We start from the raw sequence: 14,309 nt of genomic DNA on the forward strand, positions 1-14,309 counted from the left end.
CAAGGGCCCATTGTGACACGTGAGAGTTCCGTGCGCAGATTCTATCTAATGCAGGCAGTGCACCTGGTTGCTAGAAAGCATTAGAATACTCACAGAGGTGGAGATAGGCAGCCTATTCAAGATCAGCACAGATACAATTTTTCCTTTTTTTTTTTTAAATACATATACACCAAATTTAAAAGTCAGTGGTCCACAAGAAGGAGACAATGTTTTACAAAAGAAATCATGCTGTAACAAACGTGGTATGTATGGCAGAACTACTTCTGGGTTACTGAAATTAAAACACTAAGTACTTATAGCAAGGGGCCTAACTTTGCAGACGATATATTTGCAACACTGTAACAAAGGCCAAATACGTGTCCACATCTTCACACACTGGTTGCAACCAATTAAGAGAGATTGATTGATAGATTTCATATTGAACGCAATACAATGCTTGACATGCAGAGGTGCAAACAATGCAATGCGCCCAAAATGTTGCAATTGGTCAAGTTAAATCTAGCAAAATGCATTTGGCATCTGAAATGTACAACTTTGACCCTGAAAAGAATTCACATAATGGGTTAAAACACAACGTGTGCGGATTTCCATTCAATCTGTATTTGGAAGCCGTATCAGAGAAGGAGTGCACTGTTCCCGGAGAAGATACCGCAATAACGGGTCAATGCGTGGAGTGGACAGAGCAAGCTCGTTTTCCATCTCCCAAATCCATTTACTATAGGGTGTCCAACTAGAAGATGTATCAGATATTAAACTGATAAGAACAGATACTACACTTGATGTTGGGCGGCGACGACGATCATAGCGAAAAACCCCGAAAAGCCATAACCAGAAATGGTTTTGTACTTATGCCGCCCCCCGAGGCCTGACACTCATCCGTCATCCTAGCCAGAAGGCCGAGAAGCAATAGCCAGAAATTGTTTTGCACTTGTGCCGCACCAAGGCCTAACACTGATACCCTTTGGGGAGATGGAGCAAAAGATTGCCCTGAGGAGGACATTTTAGCAAAGCAGACGCCTTCACAATGGCAGATCTGCTGTTTGTTCAAGCTGTGAGCCCCTCGTTTTTAATCTGCATAACCCCACCTATTGTAACCCTCCCTCCCCCCTCTTTGTTCCAATGTGCACTACTGAGTGCCAGCAGGGGGGGCGAGAGGGAAATTAAAAACCAAACAAGCGAGCAGCTGTCTTCCCTTAGCTCTCCTGATGCCAGGTATAGACCCTGCTGCCTACCTATCACCATGCTGCCCGCCGCTGTTCCAGCAGCAGACTGAAGACGACTGCCACCGCACTGCTTTATATAGGCCAAGGGCCCATTGTGACACGTGAGGGTTCCAGCCCATTGTGACACGTGAGGGTTCCGGACCATGGCCAAGGGCCCATTGTGACACGTGAGAGATCCGTGCGCAGATTCTATCTAATGCAGGCAGTGCACCTGGTTGCTAGAAAGCATTAGAATACTCACAGAGGTGGAGATAGGCAGCGTATTCAAGATCAGCACAGATAGAATTTTTCCTTTTTTTTTTTTTAAATACATATACACCAAATTTAAAAGTCAGTTGTCCACAAGAGGGAGACAATGTTTTACAAAAGAAATCATGCTGTAACAAACGTGGTATGTATGGCAGAACTACTTCTGGGTTACTTAAATTAAAACACTAAGTACTGATAGCAAGGGGCCTAACTTTGCAGATGATATATTTGCAACAATGTAACAAAGGCCAAATACGTGTCCACATCTTCACACACTGGTTGCAACCAATAAAGAGAGATTGATTGATAGATTTCATATTGAACACAATACAATGCTTAACATGCAGAGGTGCAAACAATGCAATGCGCCCAAAATGTTGCAATTGGTCAAGTTAAATCTAGCAAAATGCATTTGGCATCTGAAATGTGCAACTTTGACCCTGAAAAGAATTCACATAATGGGTTAAAACACAACGTGTGCGGATTTCCATTCAATCTGTATTTGGAAGCCGTATCAGAGAAGGAGTGCACTGTTCCCGGAGAAGATACCGCAATAACGGGTCAATGCGTGGAGTGGACAGAGCAATCTCGTTTTCCATCTCCCTGATATGGAAATTTGGGTTGGATAAATTTACCTGTGTGTGCTGCGGCCGCTCCCAATTATTATTTATGAGCCCTCAAGAATGAATGAGTCTGACACGTGATGACAGCTTGACATTCAATCAAAGACTGGCCATTTATTTCCTGATACATAGTTTTTATAATAGCATATAGAAAGGTGTGGTTGGGGCGGTTAGTTAATTAACATACAATTCAGTTATTGGTTATCTGATATATATGGAATATTGTGATTAATGCGCATATGACTGCTGATTATGCAACTAAAATGAAGTTCTCTGCATCTGGGACAAAGTTGAGACAACTCAGCAGCACTTAATACATCTGGAGTTCTTCTGCTTTTTGGGTGGAAAACACCGAACAGTCTGTCTGGCTTATATTAGATTATTTCAGCCATTTTAAGCAATTGATTATAAAGTAGCTGAGTAGATAGATATATATTTGCTTTTGTGTAAGTATATGTGATTTAAAGGAATATACATGCAAGTGAGATCTACATGATATAAATATTTCTATCACAAGCCCCCCTTAGATATCACTTGCCCTAAGCCTAGCCTCCTGTCCCAAAGCGCTGCAACTCTTTTGTGCTGCCGGCGATCCGACGCAAACCTAGTGTCTACGCCCTACACCGTACAGTCTTTCGCAATGAGCGATCAGGAGATCTGTCCCTAAACGGGGGTAGAAACATGCATGGTCTCATATTGGCGACTCTGTGCGATCAGTTCCACATATTCGTCGTCATCAGGATTGGAGGAGCCATCAGGTGGGTGAATCTGAATTCGGATAGGTTCGTCCAGGAGGAGATGTGACATCAGGTTTGTTGTTTCCTTTACTGTCTTTTCGATCATCAGGATCATTCTGGCTTAGGCGTATCTTCTGGTACGGGAGCCTTCTTGCAGTGCGATGCGTGGATCCAATTGGCCTTCCCTCTAGTTTCACAGAGGTTGGTGTCGTCAGCAGCACTTGGAAGGGACCGTCAAATCTGGGGTCGAGCGATCTCCTCACAAACTTCTTCACCAACACCCAGTCTCCTGGTTTCAGGGAGTGTGAACCGGGTACTGATCCTGGATCTGGTAATGAAGAGAAAACTCGAGAATGGATGTTAGCAAGTTTCTTGGTGAGTTCAATTACATAAGCAGACAAAGTATCATATTGCATTGTCAACTGCTGAGGGAAGAATACCCCTAGCCGAGGGCTGGACCCAAACAGAATCTCATAAGGTGACAACTTTTCTGGGCCCCGGGGAGTGTGCCTGACACTAAACAGTATGATGGGGAGTGTTTCATGCCATGGTTTGCGTGTCTCTTGGGCAACTTTTAACATCCTGTTTTTGAGTGTCCCATTCAGTCTTTCTACTTTCCCGCTACTCTGGGGGTGGTAGGGAGTGTGTAGGCCTAAATCTAACCCTACTGCTGACCAGATCTCCCTTGTGAGGTTTGCTGTGAATGCGGGCCCCTGATCACTCTCTATCACTTCTGGGACCCCGTATCTGCACACGATCTCTGAGAGTAGCTTCTTTGCAGTAGTCTTTGCTGACTGATTCCTCGCTGGGAAAGCTTCTGGCCATCCTGAAAACACGTCCACGACCACAAGGGCATATTCGAATTCTCCACTTGGCGGCATCTGGATGTGGTCTATCTGGATCCTCTGGAAGGGGTACAGCGGTCTGGCAAGATGATGTGTGGGAACTTTCTCCATTCTTCCAGGGTTGCATTTGCCGCAGGTCAGACAGCTGCTAGTGAACTTGGCTGTTAGGGTGGAGATCCCTGGAGCGAACCAGTAAGCACCAATCAGATCATTCATCTGTGTCTTTGATCTGTGCGTGGGCCCATGTGCCCACTGGACCACCATAGGGTACATGCTTCGGGGTAAACAGGGTTTGTAGTCCATTGAGTATACTCTTCCTTCTTGATGTGTTGCACCCTTCCGCATCCAATTCTCCTTCTCCTCCTTTAGGGCTTGTTCTTGCAACTTCTTGAATAGATCCCAAGGCGTCATCTCATCTGGTGTCTTGTCCTCAGTTGCCACGTAGTAGCCTTCCGGCTCTACGACCTCTCCCATTTCTCCATACTGTCTTCCTTTGGCGGCTTCTTTGGCTGCCATATCTGTCATGTTGTTGCCCCGTGCCTCTACTGTGTTCAGTTTTCCATGTGCTTTGACCTTCAGTACTGCCACCATTTTTGGGAGTTGGAGTGCGCTCAGTAGGTCTTTAATAGCTCCATGATGCTTTACGGTTGTTCCACTTGCTGTGATGAAGTCTCTTGCAGCCCAGATGGGTCCGAAGTCGTGTGCTATGCCATGCGAATACCTTGAATCGGTGTAAATGTTCGCAGTTTTGCCTTCTGCAATCTGGCAAGCCTTCGTCAACGCTATCAGTTCTGCTTCTTGGGCTGACAGGCTAGGTGGCAGACTCCTGGACCACAGGATTTCTTGATTGCTGGTCACTGCACATCCCGTGTGAAATCTTCCTTCATCATCTGCAAATCTGGAGCCATCTACATAGAGGATCAACTCTGGGTTGGCCAGTGGCTCTTCTGCCACATTGGGTAGTCCTGCTGTTTCCTGTTGCATGATGCTGAAACAATCATGATCATCCGGTCGGAGCAAATCCAGATCCTTGTGGAAGGTATCATGCAGATTTTGATCTGGAGGGTCCATATCTGTATCCCCCCTTGGGAGTGGGAGTAGAGTGGCTGGATTGAGGACTGTACATCTGGAGATGGTGACGTTGTCAGGCAGTAGTAGTGAGCACTGTAGACGAAGATGTCTTGCGGTGGAGAGATGTTTTGGCTGGGTTTGATTGAGAATTGCTGAGATGTCATGTGGAGCCAGGATTTCCAGTGGATGTCCAAGAATGATGTCAGCTGTTTTGTCCAGGAGGGCCTGTGCTGCAAATACTGCTCTCATGCAGGAGGGGGCTCCCCTTGCAACTGGATCCAGGCGAGCTGAAAAATAGCCTAGAGGTCTCTGTCTTCCCCCGTGAGTCTGTGTCAGGACTCCAGTAGCATGGCCTTCTTTCTCCATCAGGTAGAGATGGAATGGCTTCTCGTAGTCAGGTAGGCCTAGCGCTGGCGCTGAGACTACTGAGTCTTTTAGCTTCTTGAACGAACTGAAGGCCACATCTGTTAGCAGGAACGGGGTTACGTTAACGCAGTCATACAGAGGTTGCATTAGGACTGAGGCATCAGGGATCCAGGTTCTGCAGTACGATACTAGACAAAGAAAAGCTTGTAGTGCCTTTGGAGATGTTGGGGGAGCCATCCTCTCCACTGTGGTCTTCCGGTCATCTGTCAGGTGTTTAGTCTGGTGAGCAATGCAGTGCCCAAGGAATGTAACTTGCTTCAGACACCACTGGACTTTGTTCTTCGAGACCTTGCAGTGTTGTTTCGCCAGGTAGAGTAGGAGAGACACGGAATGTGCTTTACACGTGTCAAAGTCAACTGCACAAAGGAGTAGATCATCCACGTATTGTAGCAGGGTCACTTCTGCATGTTCTGTGATCCAGTTGGCGAGAACTGTGGACATTGCTTTGGTGAATTGCGAGGGGCTGTTCTGGGCCCCCTGGGGCATCACCGCCCATGTGTACTGTGCCCCCTGATGCGTGAAGGCAAACAGGAACTGGTCATCTGGATGGAGGGGAACACTGAAGAAAGCATTTGCCAGGTCGATCACCGTGAATACTGTTGCTGTGGAAGGCACATTCGAGAGCAGGGTGTGTGGATTCGGCACAATTGGAGTTTCAAATACTGTAGCGTCATTCACCGCTCTTAGGTCATGTACCATTTTGAACTTGGCTGGCTCTCCTTTTACAGTCTTTTTCTTGACAGGGAAAAGCGGGGTATTGCAAGGAGAGGTGCAGGGGACAACGACCCCTATTTCCAGGAACACCTTCAATTGGTCTGAGACGGCTTGACTCTGTGCAATGGACAAGGGATACTGGGCCTTACTAGGATATGGAGTACCTGGCTTGAGCGATACCCGCACCGGGGCAACCTGAAGTTTTCCCACATCTTGGGGTCCCTTAGACCATAGACTTTCTGGTACTACGTCCAGTACCTCCTTGGGTAGGCCTTCATGGGTTGTTTGAGGTTCCTGTAAGGCTGCCAGCATGACTGACTCTTCCTGGGTCAGAGGTGAAGAAAGGGTCACGGTCCCATCTTCCTGGAACACTATGGTTGCTTTTAGTTTCTGTAGAAGGTCTGCCCCCAGTAGGTTGAGTGGGCAGGTTCTTGACACCACAAACTGGGACAGGATAGAGTGTCCTGGCTGAGTGCACACGCTCAGAGGCTTTGTAAGCTGAGAATTTCTGACTTGACCGTTGATGCCTACGCAAGACACAGAGGATTCTGATAGGCAGGTAGGGTCAGGGAGTTCCACATGTCTCATCACACTTCTGGCTGCACCAGTGTCCACAAGAAAAGACCTGACAACGCCATCCACTTTCAGGGTAATTTGAGGGGTTGGTCCTGCTGAAGGGGTTTTGCATGTCAGGAGCGTGGTGTCTTGCGGACCTGGCTTGCCCCTGTCCTATGGATGGGGCGCTTCACTGTCCACCTTGTCTGCTCCTCGGCTTGCTCCTCTGGGCAGGGTCTTGGGTTGTGGTGGAGCTCTGCACCGGCTCTGATAATGACCCAATTTGCCGCAGTTGAAACATCTGACGTTCCTTCTGTCTCGGTATTGCGGTGGCTCTTCAGAGTCTATGGCTGCCATAAGGGGTGTTGTCTTCCGCACTCCTGGTTGGGACTCGATCCCTTTGGCTACGGTGAGCAGGGTGTCCATTGCTATTGACCTGTACTCGGGTCTAGCCACTATCAGTGGCTTCTTGATTGGTTCTCTGAGTCCATGCACAAAGGCCTGTGCCAACATCTGCCTGTGTATCTGATCATGAATGGTGAAGCCCAGGTCCTGGAAAACCTGCATTACTCTGCCATGAAACTTCTCCACAGTCTCTGTCTTCTCCTGACTCATGTCATGTAAGCTGAGGGCCTGTCCGGCCAGCCTGCCTTTGGCCCACTCTCTGAGTTGTTCAATCAGCTTCGGCCCTGACTCCCAGGCATGTACGTCTAAGTCTGCTGAAAGCTTGAAGTGTTCTTTCATGATTGGCCAGAAGGCATCACCTGCCTTTATCTCCATCACTGCCCACAGATCATTCCAGGTGGCTGCATATGTGTGCTGGTTCTGCTGCATTCTTCTGTAGAATGGCATGGGGTGCATCTCTGGGTCTGGAAGATTGTTGAGGATACTGGTCACCTGACTTGGGGTGAAGTGCACATAGTGTAATGGTGGTGCTTCTATCTGCCCGTCTCCTAGGTGCCCGTGGGTTTTTCTTTCTAGTACTGGGTAGCATGTATGAAGTCCCCTCTTCATCCTCATCAGAGGAATAGTTGTGATAGAGTGCACTGGGGTCCCGCAGTGGCTGATAAGCGGTCTTGGATATTGTCTTTTTGTGAGAGGATGTGTCCCCACCCTGCTGAGGCTGTGGAGGATTATAGTTCCATTGTGGTGTGAATGTTGGCTGCTCTGACCAGGGATACTGATCACCATCTGATGGTGATGCCTGTCTCCCCCCCCTGTCCCCGGACCTGAGCTGCCTGCTGCCGGGTTTGCCTGGGGGAAGCCTGCTGCGGCTTGGGGGGTGCCTTCTACTGGGGGATCTCCACCCTCCTCCCCCGATTCCATGACTGTCAGAGGCTTGGCTGTATTGGGAACATAGAATGTGCCTTGTGCTGTGAGCACTGGATACAGAAACACCACACTGCCTGGACTCGGCACCTGCCTGACAGCAGATCAGGAGAAGGAGAGTGTGGCACAGAGTAAGGAAAAGATGGGTGAGTTAGAGGAAAGGGAGAGTGCTTCAGAGAGAGAGAGAGAGGAGGAGATGAAAAGTGTGAAGGAGGTGGGTGTGGTGTAGGAGGAGGAGGTGAAGAAGAAGAAGAAGGAGGTGGGTGTGGTGTAGGAGGAGGAGGTGAAGAAGAAGAAGGAGGTGAGTGTGGTGTAGGAGGAGGAGATGAAGAAGAAGAAGAAGGAGGTGGGTGTGGTGTAGGAGGAGAAGGTGGGGAATAATGAGAAGGGTGAGGAAGAGAAAGAGGAGGAGAAAGAGGTGGAGATGAAAGAGGAGGAGGAGAGGGCAGTGCAGAAGATGGAGAGGAAAAAGATGGAGGAGAAAGACAAGAAGAGAATTCCTTCTTCTTTGATGCAGCCCGTGCCGGCATTGTCAGAGTAACAGTGCCATCTCCCTGTACCAAGTTTGGGCGGGGCGCACCAAATGCTGAGCAAGTCTCCCTGTACAATGGATTCTGCTGGGTGCAGACTGCACACACCCAATATTTTTCATCCCCATATGGGGGAGGTGCTGATGGTTTAACACCTTTCCCTACTTTGTACACATAAAATTCACTTCCTGACTCCTTCACATATCATTCAGTGCTCCCTAGACGTTGTAAGTCTGTAGCCACCTTATACCATGCTGTTGCAGTGGGCAGCAAGTTAGTATCAACTAGCTTTCCTTTCTTTCTTTTTAAGACATCATGCCATTCTGCAGCTCTAAGTCTGCCTCCTTGATGCATTTCACATACTTTCATGAGCTGCCTGTAATTCTTCACATATCTGACACCTTCATGCTCCGCTACTATTTGAGGAGCCGTTTTCTCATCAGGAAGCAAAAGGCTCTCCTGTTGCTTGGCCAAATTATTCCCCATTGCAAAAAGAGAAATAAAAAACACAACAATAAAAATCTCAAGTAGGTAAGTATATAAAAACACGAAAAGTAGAAGAAAAAGGGAGCTTTCAAAAAATTGATGCAAGATGTTGAAATCAAAACATAAAAGAACCATAAAAAAAACTGGGTACACGATCCAAAACTCAGGATTTTCACAGAGAAGGAAGAAAAATAAATAAATAAAAACCCCTTTTAAACAAAAAAAATGAAGGGGCAGAAAAGAAAAGAAACTTTGAAAAACTTAAAGTCTAAAAACTTAAAAAAAAATGCAACAAAACAACAGAAAATAAAATAAAATTAAAACGGCTTCTCCTCTCCCCCCCCCTTTTTTTTTTCTTTCTCTCCGTACTCTGCGCTCAAATGCAGTCAGAGACACACTTCCCCTTTTTATCAGCAGCTGCTGTTATACCAAAAATCACATATGTCACATCAAAAATAATAGATATCATTTAGTTTCACCTCTTCAAATAAAAATCATATATATGCAAAAACAGGAAACTTGGCAACAAAAAGAATAGGAAAAAAAAGACAAAAAAAAAAAAAAACGGTGGTGACCGTGTAATTTACAATGCATATATTTCTCCTAACTGCATGGAGGAGGGGAAGTTCTAAATAGAGAACAGACGGGGAGAGAGAAGAGAAAAAAAAAACTTCTCTTTCAATTCTACACAGTTAAGCAACAATACATGACATTAACAGACAAAGAACATTGACATCCAGGAGATTCGACACCCTCTTTATTATTTTGTGACACGTGCAGGAAGCTTTGGGAAACAGACTACTGCCAATCGCACTGAGCACACCTATGCCCGGGCCACCTGAGTGAGAAACACAACAGGTGGGATTTCTACCACCCCGTTCCAACCTATCTAACTAGATAGTCGGCACTACGGGAATCTGCAGTAGCCCTCTAAGTTATCACTACCCGTGCCTGGAGCCTGGGGCCAGCTGCCCCGGGATTAACTATCCCTCCTATGTACGGGAATCCTGCAATAACTTATCGAGCGATTTGACCTCCTGCGGTCTGTTACCCAGCAACCACAAACAGTCACTGTTCCTTGCTTCTCCCGGATGTTACACAAACACAGAACATATACACGGCACACAGCAGACATCTCGACTTATATCCCAGGGTTTAGGTTCAGGCTCGGACTTTTTACACTACCTGGGAATGCGGTGGTGACCACACCTGACCGGCTAAAGGTACAGACCCGGACTGGGCACAGGGGACATTCAGGTAAGATGATAGAATTTTCTTACCTTACACTGATGGAGCTGCAGTCTCCGTCCCGTGGGCCAAGGCCGTGGCCCGCACCCTCGTCTGTGCGGTCAGTCGGATCCCCTCCTGTGATATCTTCATCCGGCCTCGCGGGGGCGCCACTTGATATGGAGATTTGGGTTGGATAAATTTACCCGTGTGTGCTGCGGCCGCTCCCAATTATTATTTATGAGCCCTCAAGAATGAATGAGTCTGACACGTGATGACAGCTTGACATTCAATCAAAGACTGGCCATTTATTTCCTGATACATAGTTTTTATAATAGCATATAGAAAGGTGTGGTTGGGGCGGTTAGTTAATTAACATACAATTCAGTTATTGGTTATCTGATATATATGGAATATTGTGATTAATGCGCATATGACTGCTGATTATGCAACTAAAATGAAGTTCTCTGCATCTGGGACAAAGTTGAGACAACTCAGCAGCACTTAATACATCTGGAGTTCTTCTGCTTTTTGGGTGGAAAACACCGAACAGTCTGTCTGGCTTATATTAGTTTATTTCAGCCATTTTAAGCAATTGATTATAAAGTAGCTGAGTAGATAGATATATATTTGCTTTTGTGTAAGTATATGTGATTTAAAGGAATATACATGCAAGTGAGATCTACATGATATAAATATTTCTATCACATCCCAAATCCATTTACTATAGGGTGTCCAACTAGAAGATGTATCAGATATTAAACTGATAAGAACAGATACTACACTTGATCTTGGGTGGCGACGACGACGATCATAGCGAAAAAGGCCGAAAAGCCATAACCAGAAATGGTTTTGTACTTATGCCGCCCCCCGAGGCCTGACACTCATCCGTCATCCTAGCCAGAAGGCCGAGAAGCAATAGCCAGAAATTGTTTTGCAATTGTGCCGCACCAAGGCCTAACACTGATACCCTTTGGGGAGATGGAGCAAAAGATTGCCCTGAGGAGGACATTTTAGCAAAGCGGACGCCTTCACAATGGCAGATCTGCTGTTTGTTCAAGCTGTGAGCCCCTCATTTTTAATCTGCATAACCCCACCTATTGTAACCCTCCCCCCTCTTTGTTCCAATGTGCACTACTGAGTGCCAGCAGGGGGGGCGAGAGGGAAATTAAAAACCAAACAAGCGAGCAGCTGTCTTCCCTTAGCTCTCCTGATGCCAGGTATAGACCCTGCTGCCTACCTATCACCATGCTGCCCGCCGCTGTTCCAGCAGCAGACTGAAGATGACTGCCACCGCACTGCTTTATATAGGCCAAGGGCCCATTGTGACACGTGAGGGTTCCAGCCCATTGTGACACGTGAGGGTTCCGGACCATGGCCAAGGGCCCATTGTGACACGTGAGAGTTCCGTGCGCAGATTCTATCTAATGCAGGCAGTGCACCTGGTTGCTAGAAAGCATTAGAATACTCACAGAGGTGGAGATAGGCAGCGTATTCAAGATCAGCACAGATACAATTTTTCCTTTTTTTTTTTTAAATACATATACACCAAATTTAAAAGTCAGTGGTCCACAAGAGGGAGACAATGTTTTACAAAAGAAATCATGCTGTAACAAACGTGGTATGTATGGCAGAACTACTTCTGGGTTACTTAACCCCTTCCCGACCCTTGACGCCACGTAGGCATCATGAAAGTCGGTGCCAATCCGACCCATGACGCCTATGTGGCGTCATGGAAAGATCGCGTCCCTGCAGATCGGGTGAAAGGGTTAACTCCCATTTCACCCGATCTGCAGGGACAGGGGGAGTGGTATTTTAGCCCAGGGGGGGGTGTCTTCACCCCCCCGTGGCTACGATTGCTCTGATTGGCTGTTGAAAGTGAAACTGCCAATCAGAGCGATTTGTAATATTTCACCTATTATAACGGGTGAAATATTACAATCCAGCCATGGCCGATGCTGCAATATCATCGGCCATGGCTGGAAATACTAATGTGCCCCCACCCCACCGATCGGCCTCCCAGCCCTCCGATCTGCCCGGTACACTGCCCCGCTCCCCTCCGTCCTGTGCTCCGCTCCCCCCCGTGCTCTTGTCCGCTCACCCCCGTGCTCCAATCACCCCCCCGTGCTCCAATCACCCCCCCTGCACTCCGATCCACCCCCCGTGCTCCGTTCCACCCCCCGTGCTCCGTTCCACCCCCCCGTGCTCCGTTCCACCCTCCCCGTGCTCCGTTCCATCCCTCCCGCGCTCCGATTCACCCCCCCATGCTCCGATCCCCCCCCGTGCTCCCCCCCACCCCATCATACTTACCGATCCTGCCGGGGTCCGTCCGTCTTCTCCCCGGGCGCCGCCATCTTCCAAAATGGCGGGCTCATGCGCAATGCGCCCGCCGAATCTGCCGGCCGGCAGATTCGTTCCAAAGTGCATTTTGATCACTGAGATATAATCTATCTCAGTGATCAAAATAAAAAAATAATAAATGACCCCCCCCCCTTTGTCACCCCCATAGGTAGGGACAATAAAAAAATAAAGAATTTTTTTTCCCCACTAATGTTAGAATAGGGTTAGGGGTAGGGTTAGGGGTAGGGTTAGGGCTAGGGTTAGGGTTAGGGGTAGGGTTAGGGGTAGGGTTAGGGGTAGGGTTAGGGGTAGGGTTAGGGGTAGGGTTAGGGCTAGGGTTAGGGCTAGGGTTAGGGCTAGGGGGTTAGGGCTAGGGTTAGGGCTAGGGTTAGGGCTAGGGTTAGGGCTAGGGTTAGGGCTAGGGCTAGGGTTAGGGCTAGGGTTAGGGCTAGGGTTAGGGCTAGGGTTAGGGTTTCGTTATGTGCACACGTATTCTGGTCCTCTGCGGATTTTTCCGCTGCGGATTTGATTAATCCGCAGTGCTAAACCGCTGCGGATTTATGGCGGATTTACCGCGTTTTTTCTGCGCATTTCACTGCGGTTTTACAACTCCGATTTTCTATTGGAGCAGTTGTAAAACCGCTGCGGAATCCGCACAAAGAAGTGACATGCTGCGGAATGTAAACCGCTGCGTTTCCGTGCAGTTTTTCCGCAGCATGTGTACAGCGATTTTTGTTTCCCATGGGTTTGCATTGAACTGTAAACTCATGGGAAACTGCTGCGGATCCGCAGTGTTTTCCGCAGCGTGTGCACATACCTTTAGAATTAGGCTATGTGCCCACACTGCGGATTGGCCGCTGCGGATTCGCAGCAGTGTTCCATCAGGTTTACAGTACCATGTAAACCTATGGAAAACCAAATCCGCTGTGCCCATGGTGCGGAAAATACCGCGCTGAAACGCTGAGTTGTATTTTCCGCAGCATGTCAATTCTTTGTGCGGATTCCGCAGCGTTTTACACCTGTTCCTCAATAGGAATCCGCAGGTGAAATCCGCACAAAAAACACTGGAAATCCGCGGAAAATCTGCAGGTAAAACGCAGTGCCTTTTACCCGCGGATTTTTCAAAAATGATGCTGAAAAATCTCACACGAATCCGCAACGTGGGCACATAGCCTTAGGGTTAGGGTTGGAATTAGGGTTGTGATTAGGGTTATGGCTACAGTTGGGATTAGGGTTAGGGGTGTGGGGGGGTTAGTGTTGGAGGTAGAATTGAGGGGTTTCCACTGTTTAGGCACATCAGGGGTCTCCAAACGCAACATGGCACCACCATTGATTCCAGCCAATCTCGTATTCAAAAAGTCAAATGGTGCTCCCTCAATTCCGAGCCCCGACGTGCGCCCAAACAGTGGTTTACCCCCACATATGGGGTACCAGCATACTCAGGATAAACTGCGCAACAATTACTGGGGTCCAATTTATCCTGTTACCCTTGTGAAAAAAAAATGCTTGCTAAAACATCATTTTTGAGGAAAGAAAAATGATTTTTTATTTTCACGGCTCTACGTTGTAAACGTCTGTGAAGCACTTGGGGGTTCAAAGTGCTCACCACATATCTAGATAAGTTCCTTGGGGGGTCTAGTTTCTAAAATGGGGTCACTTGTGGGGGGTTTCTACTGTTTAGGAACACCAGGGGCTCTGCAAACGTAACGTGACGCCCGCAGACCATTCCATCAAATTCTGCATTTCAAAAGTCACTACTTCCCTTCTGAGCCCCGACGTGTGCCCAAACAGTGGTTTACCTCCACACATGGGGTATCAGCGTACTCAGGAGAAACTGGACAACAACTTTTGGGGTCCAATTTCTCCTGTAACCCTTGGGAAAATAAAAAATTCTGGGCGAAATAATTATTTTTGAGGAAAGAAAACGTATTTATTATTTTCACGGTTCTGCATT

General features: G+C 47.6%; 2 pseudogenes; both read right to left on the reverse strand.

The window, feature by feature from the left end:
- Positions 1 to 620: 620 nt before the first annotated feature.
- LOC138643719 (U2 spliceosomal RNA) lies at positions 621 to 826 on the reverse strand (annotated as a pseudogene).
- A 9,818-nt stretch (positions 827 to 10,644) lies between these two features.
- Positions 10,645 to 10,853, reverse strand: LOC138643744 (U2 spliceosomal RNA; annotated as a pseudogene).
- Positions 10,854 to 14,309: the final 3,456 nt, after the last annotated feature.

The sequence above is a fragment of the Ranitomeya imitator genome, chromosome 6 (assembly GCF_032444005.1).
Source record: "Ranitomeya imitator isolate aRanImi1 chromosome 6, aRanImi1.pri, whole genome shotgun sequence".
Taxonomy (NCBI): domain Eukaryota; kingdom Metazoa; phylum Chordata; class Amphibia; order Anura; family Dendrobatidae; genus Ranitomeya; species Ranitomeya imitator.